This window comes from Cricetulus griseus, chromosome 4, assembly GCF_003668045.3.
Source record: "Cricetulus griseus strain 17A/GY chromosome 4, alternate assembly CriGri-PICRH-1.0, whole genome shotgun sequence".
In the NCBI taxonomy this organism is placed as follows: Eukaryota; Metazoa; Chordata; class Mammalia; order Rodentia; family Cricetidae; genus Cricetulus; species Cricetulus griseus.
Window position 1 is genome coordinate 218,208,279 of NC_048597.1, and position 8,435 is coordinate 218,216,713.

Below are 8,435 nucleotides of genomic sequence, written 5' to 3' on the forward strand. Positions count from 1 at the left end.
AGGAGGGATGGTTAGGTCTGTGGGGCCTAGAGTGAGCACCAGGCAAGGCATTGAGTGTCAGACAAGCTGGGGTTCTGGCTCTCTCTGAAGACAAACCAGCTTGGCCAGTCAGGGGCAGAGATAGGAATGAAGGTTGAGGGCTCCTCATAGCATCTGGGATCTCAGTGGCAACAAGTCTGTGGTGGTGGAGTCAGACTCATGGTGACTGGGAACTCCTGCAGCTCCAGCCTAGGGCTAGACTCCTGCTCAGAAAGCTAACAGAAGTGGTATGTCTCAATCTGTGACCTTTGGGGACTTGACCAAGAAACTGCCCAGTAAGGAAAGAGAAAAACAAAAACTGCCATGCGATAATATTTGGACGGGAATCACAAAAATGAAGTTCTAGTGCTTTGCCAGGCATGTTACATCCTTGTAATCCCAGCACTTGGGAGCCTGGGGCAGGAGTGAAAAGACCATCTGGGGGGCTGGAGAGATGGCTCAGAGGTTAAGAGCACTGGCTGCTCTTCCAGAGGTCTTGAGTCCAATTCCCAGCCAAAGCATGGTGGTCTCACATCTGTAGTGAGTATATATGCAAACAGAACACTGTATACATAATAGATAAGTAAATCTTTTTTAAATATTTATTTATTTATTTAATGTATACTGGTGTTTTGCTTGTATATACTCTGTGTGAGGGTGTCAGATACCCTAGAACTAGAGTTACAGAGAGTTGTGAACTGCCATGTGGGTGTTGGGAACTGAACCCAGGCCCTCTGGAAAGAGCAGCCGGTGTTCTTAACTGCTAAGCCATCTCTCCAGCCCCTAAATAAATCTTTAAAAAAAAAAAAAAAAAAAAAAGGTTGGACTACACAGTGAGGCCCCAATTTAGGAAAAAAAAAATTGTCTGGGGGTGTGTATGTACCTTAGTTGTTAACAGTGTTTGCATAGTGTACACAAAGCCCTGGCTTCTTCACTCCATGTCATTACATGAAACAGGTGAGGTAACAAAGGCAAACCTGGACTATATGAGAGCCTGTCTTACAACAGGGAGGAGGGACAGGCAGTAAGATGACCTAACAGGTAAAGAACTTGGCACTAAACCTGATGACCAGAGTCATTGTGGATTTGGCTCTGCTCATCATCCTCTGATATCTGTGCTCACCAGAGCGTGCCGCTGGGGCTCGGGGAGGAGGCATGCGCATGCTCGTGCGGTCGAGGCACACAGATCTCATTTAAAAATGTTTGCTTTTTCCAGGCAGGATTTCTCTGTGTAGCCTTGGCAGTCTTGGTACTTGCTTTATGGGCCAGGCTGACCTCTGTCTTCCAAGTGCTGGGACTAAAGGCGTGTGCCAGCACGCCCAGCCCTCATTTGAAAAATGTAAAGTCTAGTTCTGAAAAAAGTAGTCAATAATCTGGCCGGGAGGTGGTGGCTCACGCCTTTAATCCCAGCACTCAGGAGGCAGAGACAGGTGGATCTCTTGAATTCAAGGCCAGCCTGGTCTACAAAGGTACACAGAGAAACCCTGTCTCAAAAAACTAAATTAAAACTAAAATTAAAAAGAGTAGCCAATAATGCAACAGTGTATAGACTGGAATTCATTAATCTTTCTGTGTTTTGCCTGCATCTGTATCTACACCACATCTATGCCTGGTGCCCATGGAAACCAGAGAGGGTCTCACATCTCCTGGAACTGGAGTTACAGGTGGTTGGTTATAAGCGAAGGGAGATTTATAGCCATAGAAGCCGAGAACAGTGGCCTAAAATGAGTCTGTTTTATTGTTAGAGAAGTGAGGGTCCCATTCCCCATAACTCAAGAGTTAGATGCAAGAACTGACTAGAAATCTTGAAGATGGTATTCAACACCTGTAGTCCCCAGTCTCTTAGATTGAGGCAGGAAGTTGAGGCCAGCCTGGATCACAGGGAGATGGTGTGTCAAAAGAGAAAAGCCAAACCCCAGATTGAAAGGAAAGGGACCAGCAGAGCTCTGGTGAGCACAGGGTTGGCAAAAAAGCAGCAGATGGCTGGAGTAACGTGAGTGCAGTGGAGAGCTTCACACACACACACGTGTTCATAGCTGCGCTGATGTGCCAGGTGTGGGGATCAGGAGGTTTGCACTAGGTGGCAGCAGATAATGAGGCCACTTCTGAAAGTCGTGTGTTTACTCTAACCCCTAGTGTTCTGGTGACCTGTTATGCATGCATACCAGGAGACAGGCCAGGAATGTTCATAAAGGCATGATGACACGTGCTTGCACACTTGAAGCATCAGGGATATGAGTCCCTATTATGTGACCTCCCCAGCCCCCTGCTTTACCTTCTCATGGTGGCATCTGCACTCAACCTTAAGTCCCATTTCACTGCTAGCTGGTCATCACTGTATCAGGCTCCTGCAAGCTGCAAGGATGTAAGGAGGCAAGGGGACTCCCGTGATTTAAGGTAGGCACATTGCCTGTGAGTGAAAGGGAGAAACAGCAAATAGACCAGAAAGATCAGTAAGGCTGACTGCTGAGCAAGACTGACAGAAGACATGTTAAGTACCAGGGATGAAATGACAGTGTCATAATTCACAGGCATCAAAGTACAATAGTATATTACATGCTTAAAAGTATAACAAGAGCTGGTGAGATGGCTCAGTGGGTAAAAGCACATAAAGGTGAAAGAACTGACTCCACAAACTTGTCCTCTGACCTCTAATACATACATGCCAAGCCATGAACACCCTCCCAACACACATGCCATGGCATGTACACCCCCAACACACACATGCCATGCATGTACACCCCCCCAACACCCATGAGATGATGGTTTGTTTTTTTAAACATGGATGTTTTGCCTGCACATGTCTGTGCACTGCATATGTGCCTGGTGCCTAACAAGGCCAGAAGTGGGTATCAGATCCACTGAAACTGGAGTTACAGATGGTTGTGAGCCCCAGTGTGAGTGCTGGAAATCGAGCTGGGTCTTCTGAAAGAACAGCTAAAGTTTTAACCACTGAGTCCTCTCTCTAGCCACTAAAATTTACTTAAAAACAGAACAAAAGTTTAGTGGCTTATGCCAATAATCTCATCACTCAAGAGGCTAAGGCAGAAAGATTTCTGTGAGTTCAAGGCCAGCCAGGGTTATACATGGGTTCTAAGACAGCCTGAGCTAGTGTAAAACCTTGTCTCAAGGGGAAAAAATGGGGCCATCAAGTGCTCAGCAGCTGAAGCGGGGGTTGGGGGTTGGGGGTGCCATCAAGCTTGACAACCTGGCTTCAATCAGGAACCCACATGATAGAGAACTGGCTACCTCCCACTAGTGTGTCCTCTGACCGCCACACACTCATGGTACACCAGAGCCCTTACACACACACACACACACACACACACACACACACACACACACACACACTTCAAATTACAAAAGCTAAAGACCACTTTTCCCAGAACCTCCAGAGCCCCAAGAGGCTTCTCAGCCAAGAAAAGACAGCAAGGATGAGACTTCTTGTCGCCAGGGCCTGTAATTCCACGCTTCCTCACATGGCCACTGGGTGGCAGCAGGAGACACCAGATTGGCTGCCTAAAGCATCGTTCAACACTGCCTGCTCACCCTGCGGCCACCAACATAGCTTGACACCCCACCACATGAAGCTCCTCCCTTTCCCATGGGCCTGTGTCCCCTGTTAAGTAGCTGGGCGTCAGAGATGATCTAGAATGTGATTAGGGTAATCTGAACCCAGGACAATGGTGACCATGTCCTGGGAAGGACAGGTCCCAGGGGCCAGGCAGGCCAGTCTGGGGAGTCTTCAAGGTCCTAACCCTAAGGATAAATTCAGCAGAGACAGAGACAGACAGACAGACACACACACACACACACACACACACACACACACACACACACACAGAGAGAGAGAGAGAGAGAGAGAGAGAGAGAGAGTGCATTATGGTGTGCATGTGTATGAGCCCATAGGATACCTGACTGGGAAGTGTACTTGCCCATGCACAGGCTGACATGGCATCCTTTCACCTTGCCCTAAGCACCCTGCTCACCGTTAACCCAGTGGGGTGGTGAGCTTGCCCTCCAGATGGCTCTAAGTTGGCAAAACTAGGCAGTCCACAGAGTATGTGGGAGGAGATGCTGGATCTCAGGCTATTCCTTTCTAGACTCAGACCTGGCCTTGGGCTCATGCAGCTGTGGACCAGGCAGGGTATCAGAGCTGAGTTCCTAGCCAGCCTGCCTCTTCCTATGTACTTCTGGTTTTCTTTAAATGTTCCCATTACTCAGGCCTTCAGTGGGCACCGAGACAGAAATAAATCCCACAAGCCATCCCAGCCAGAAGCCGGGAATCCGATTCTCCCTCAAAGGCCGGAAGAGGCCCCTGTGCAGAGCATGCCAGACCACAGTGGCCCACACACTCCACATGGCCATGAATATGCCCCCCTCAAGCACATGCACAACCTTACATTCATCTCTCCCACACGCTGGCTTCATACGTGTACATGTATAGGCATTCATGCACATGCAAGCATTCAGATTTGTCTCACACAGAAGTACCCCAGACATGTTCGTATGTGGGTTCTTTGTATGCATGTATGCACTTGTGCACGCACTCCCCAAAAGGCTAACATCTAGTAGTGACCACACACTCTGGATCCCAAACCCAGCCATTCTCAAAGTCATGGTGGGCAAGAGAAGCCAGGCTGAAGAGGCTGAAGGGGGAGGCTGGCCCTGTGCAGCTTAGGAGGAGAGTGGCCTCACGGGAATCCTGGCCTAGGTCTGCCAGGGCTTCTGAATTTTTAAGAGAAGTTGGAAAGCTGAGTTTTTATGTGAAATATCCTGATTTTTAAATGTTGGCTCAAGATGTTGAAAATACTGGGAGAGCCAAACCAAACATGTCTAAGAGCCAAATTCCACCCACAGGCGGCATTCGCAGACCACGGGTACACACACAAACACACACACACACAAAGATCACACGTACACAGACACGCATACAAACAAAAAGACACTGATACACAGTCTCCCAGTTGCACCAGAAGACACAGATATGTACAAACACACACACACATACAAACATGATATAAATATACACTGGCACACATTCAAACACAGACAGAGATACATGCCAATAGAACCACAAGCAGACACAAATACAAATAAATATGCAAGTTCACACATACCTACAAATATACATAGAAATCCATGCACAATGCACCCTTCTCTCTTAGTGGGATAGGTGGTCTTACTGGGGCACGTAGCATAGCAACATGGTTCTTAGACAAGAACTATTTTGTGGTCCATACCAATATTATCCTTTGACTCAAATTTGACTCAAATGCTATCGCGTCTGGGTCAGGTTGACTTGGATGGACAAGCATTTCATGACTAGTCGAGGGGTTCTGGCAAAGGGCCTCCTGTGTCAGGCCATTACAGGAAGTGATTGGGTCCACAGACATTGATGAAGTGGTGGGTCTACAGTGACTGAGAGCCCTCCTTCTCGTGTCCCAGAGCCCATCCTCCAGCCTAGCCTTATGCCTCCCTGCCAGCAGAACAGTGATGTCGAAGTGGGAAGCTGTAGATGCTTCACCCTGGCATCCTGGAAGGGCTGCCTATCTGCTCACTGCGGGAAGACAAGAGCCCTGTCCAGGTTGCTGATGCTAAACCTGAGGACACACTTGAGAGTGAGATGGGGTTGAGTCCCCTCAGGTCAGGAAAACTGAGCAGGGCCAAGGAAGGGTAGAAGCCAGGGTAACACAGTATACACATAGTCAGCCAGGGTCCAGGGCCCTGCTGGACTCCATAGCCCCTTTCTCCTCTGGTGCTCTTGGCCAGTGGGACCAAGGGTTATTTCAGTTTGCTGTGGTAGCTTCAGCTTCAGGCTAGGATCAGTCTGTGGTTGGCCGAGAAGGCATCAAGGTCACAGAGCGCGCCAGACCCAACCTGGTTGTGTTGAAGTTGCACCGTAAGCCCCTCATCCCTAGTCCTAAGCCTGTCCCGCAGAGCCAGTGACCTCTCAGGACCCTGGGGCGGGACTGTGTCCCTACCTAGATACTCAGCAGGGCTGAGTTCCCTCAGACCCCTGGACACCGTCCTTATCCCTCTTGAACCTCCGGAGAACTCAGCACCCTCACCCTGGTCTGTCCCTCTGTCCCCTCCTGGGGTGAGGACTGGAGAATGTGGACTACCATGGCCTCCCCACTGCAGCCTGAAGGCCAGGTACCCTCCCTGGCCTTGAGCAGGGCTTACAGGCTGAGGGTGGGCAGCAGTGGAGTTTGCAGTCCCATGATTCCATTCCGAGCTGGCAACTGTATAGGCTTAGCCCTGCCAGAGGCCAGGCCTGTGTCTTCCCTCAGAGTAGAGGGTCTTTTGGGGTTTGTTTTCTTTTGAGACAGAGTTTCTCTGTGAAGCCCTGACTGTCCTGGAACTTACTTTGTAGACCAGGCTGGTCTCGAACTCAGGAGATCCACCTGACTCTGCCTCCAGAATGCTGGGATTCAAGGCGTGCACCACTATGCCCTGCAACTTCCAAGGATCTTTAGAGTTGCTCTCCCAGCTGGTGCTGAGGAGATGGACCCAAAGAGGGGCAGAGCCTCTTGGCAGGCTCAAGGCAGGTGAGAGTTGGGCCTGGCCATCTTGCTGCCCAGATCTAGAGTCCAGTGGATTCTGTGAGGTGCCTGGATGATGGACTTCGGAAGCAGTGGACAGGGGTCTCTTGATGCCCTCCTCCTTGACTACTCACTGGCCAGCCCTGGTTCTGTTTATATGTTCCCTGTGGCTTGGCTGCACTGCACGGCCTTGCAGGGAGAAATAACCACCTGGCTCCAGTGGCTGTTAAAGGCAAACAAGGCCCTGACCATCTGCCAGGCCTCCTGAGGGCTCCTACTTCTGCCAACACCTGGGCAGCCCAGGTGAGACTTGGGGGCCTCTGAGCGAAGGCCAGTCTGGGGCCAGAGGCTCCCAGTCCAGAGTCAGGGAGGCTGGCCCTGGATGATGGTCTTAGGCTAATGTGCGGGGCCAGTATGTCCCAGACATCCAGTCAGGGGGAAGTGATACCCAACCCAAAAGCAGGCTATTCCTGTCCTGGGTGCAAATACCCTAAGGAGACTGGGCTTTGCTGATGAGGTGTCTAACTGAATGTAGAAGGTCTGGTCTGACCTGGAAACACCATGCAAGATGGAATCTTAGGGTATCTGACCCCTTTAAAGGAAAAGGACAGCCCTATCTTGGGGACCCAAAGGGAAGATAACGAGTAGGAAGACAGTCTGGTTAGGGTGCTACCTGAATGTTTTCAGGTAAGTGGGCCCAATGGCCTTCTGACAGAGCAGTCTGGGTCTAGGATATGTGGCCTAATATCCAAATGGCTTCTAGACTCATTGGACAGCGTAAGTGGCCTTGAAGGCTTAGCAGTCTGGAAGACCTATAACTCTGAGCTGAGCGCGAAGGTCAGAAAAAACCCTGTTTGGAGGGAACACATAGCCCAGGAAGGGAACGAGGTTTTGTCCTGCTGAGGACTCCTTCCCCAGCCACTGCCTTATCCAGGGTCTCTCATGGTCCTATCACTATCTTCTGACCTGCTCTCCTGCCTCCTCTGATCCTTATGCAGCTCCCCCTGGCCTCCACACGGAAGCAGGGCCTCTAAAGTTTTCCTTAGGTCTTAGGCTCTTCCTCTAGAATGTCCAGTGGCTCCAGTTCAGCCTGGCTCAGTAGCCCTTGAGGGCCTGGCCTGTGCCTCACCACTCACACCACAGTGCTCCCCTGGAAGCCTTTGGATGGTCATTCGTCCTGCTAGCCATCAAGAACGGCAGATGGGGTTTGGCCTAGGAGTGCTGAATCTATGCAGTGCTACCCAATACTTGAGTTACATCGCTTAAGCCTGGGGCAGATGGTGGGGATAGGGTCTGGAGGAAAAGCAAGTTGGTTAGAGCTTAGAAAGGGGGGATTTGACAGGAGCATCAGCTGGTATAAAATCTAGGAGCCACAGTGAGCTGAGTGGCCCATGTGTAATGTGGCCTTAGTGTCAGGCCTTTTGAGGGCACATATAAATAGTTCAAGGCGGGACAAGGAGGTCCCAGAGGATGAGGACGGGGCTAGGGAGGTGTCAGGTGGGGGTACTAAGTGAAAGCTTTGTACTTAGTTTTTCAATGCATGGGTCTGCCTTTGCAGACCTGTACCCCAGTTAACTCTTAAGGCCTGAACTCCTAGCTTCTGGAACCAGTGCAGACAGCCCAACTTCCACTCATTGGCCAGGGCACTCTTCCTGCAACTTCTGTCAGGTGGCTGGAGGCACATCCCTTCCATTCTGGGAGCTGCGGTCATGCATGGAGGACTCCCTGGGTGGCTACCAGATGGGAAAGGTTCACCTGGTGGCAGGGCCTCAGACTTGAGAGTGGGCCCTGGCTGGCCAGTGACTCCACGTGTGCTCATGACAACAGGGGAAGGCTGGCTGTTCACCAGGTCCACTTGGCTGCTGTGATCCC